Source organism: Guillardia theta (assembly GCF_000315625.1).
Source record: "Guillardia theta CCMP2712 unplaced genomic scaffold GUITHscaffold_200, whole genome shotgun sequence".
Classification (NCBI taxonomy): Eukaryota; class Cryptophyceae; order Pyrenomonadales; family Geminigeraceae; genus Guillardia; species Guillardia theta.
This window is the reverse complement of record NW_005434476.1, coordinates 1-1,711: the sequence shown is the minus strand read 5'-3', so window position 1 is coordinate 1,711 and position 1,711 is coordinate 1.

The following is a 1,711-nucleotide window of genomic DNA, read 5'->3' as shown; positions in this document are numbered from 1 at the left end:
CCACCGCCTTACTTCCACCACTGTACGAGTGCTGCCTCTTCGACAGCCGGCGCCTCTTGATTCCTCCGGCGCCGCCTCAGCTTCCCCAGGCTCCAACCAACCGGATCTTCTAAGTCACAGACTAAGCTCCAGCCCACTAGCTTGGAACTGCAGGCTTCACTTGGTTCACAACCTGATTAGACGCATCCCTTGAACTTATCGCGTCTGAAAGAACTTCTGAGAGGTTTGTCAGAACCTGAGTTCTTACAGATACCTTGCAGCCTCTCATTGCCGGAGCTCAATGAGCGACTGAAGGGACGCAACGGTCGCGGGGGGGGGGGGGAGGGGAGGAGGGGAGTAGCGGTGGCGTCGATGTCGAGATATATCATGTGATTGTAGAATAACAAGAGAGGAACATGATTGATCAGAGAGCATGAGAGAGCATCTGAAGTTGGTTGGGTTGCTGTTGTTGGAAGAGGAATAGAACGATTGTGAGATGAAACTTTCATCGTGGTTCAGAGAGGTCGTGGAGAAAATCTTTGCAACGAGTTGTAGATAATGCGTTGATTGGATCATCCATCTGAAAACATGGAGAGAAAGGAGCAGCATCATGAAGACGAGGTAAGGACAGGAGAAGAGAGGAGAAAGAGAAAGGCGGAAACGAAGAGCTAGACGAAGTGAGAGGACGGAGAGACTAACTCGAGGACGTGAAGCGTGAAAAAACGGGGAGAGGAAGGGAGATCAGGACTGAAATCCTTGTCGCTCCTCCCCTTCTCCTTCTCCCCGTCGTAGCCCTGCGTTTCCTCCTCTCCTGTAACACTGTTGTGTAGAACATGCAAGGGATACTGGTTAGCTGGAGATCGTATCGTATCATCAAGGTCAGCGCGTTCTCTTCCCTCCGGCAGCTGTCGACGACGAGCAGTGGAAGAGGAGGAGTCACCATCTTCCTCTATGCCTCCTCCCTCGCTGCCAGCTGCAGTGGGTTGCTGTGGAGCGGGTACACAGGTGAGAAGCAAGCTGCAATGACCATCGTGGTTGACTGTGTGAAGGACAGCTTGCTTTCCGTGGAAGGATGTTGTGTTGAGAACGTCTGCAGCAGGTCAGAGATCAGCTGCTCCTTGCTGTGGAGATGTGTGACGTGTGTGGGGGGAAGGGGAGGAGGAGGAGCTGTTGCTGCGAGTCAAGAGGCAGCCTCCTCCTATCGGATGCTCCCTGTGGCCGGCGGGGAGGTGAGGAGGACAAAAGGCACTGGCACTCTCCTGCTGCTGCTGCTGCTGCTGCTGCTGCTGCTGCTGCTGCTGCTCCTGCTGCTCCTGCTGCTCCTGCTGCTGCTCCTGCTGCTGCTCCTGCCCCTGCCCCTGCTGCTGCTGCTGCTGCTCCTGCTCCTGCTGATGCTGCTCCTGCTGCTCCTGCTGCTGCCCCTGCTCCTGCTGCTGCCCCTGCTCCTGCTGCTGCCCCTGCTGCTGCTGCTGCTCCTGCCCCTGCCCCTGCTGCTGCCCCTGCTGCTGCTGTTGCTGCTGCTGCTGCTGCTGCCCCTGCTGATGCTGCTCCTGCTGCTCCTGCTGCTGCCCCTGCTGCTGCTGCTGCAGCTCCTGCAGCTCCGGCTGCTGCTCAGTATTGTGTTGTCTCAGGGTGATGATGTTCTGGGCAAGAAAGATGATGGGGGCCGACGGACGAGAAGTCGTTGAGATCGGATCTGGTTGCGGATGTACAGCGATCGGTATTGCTAAGG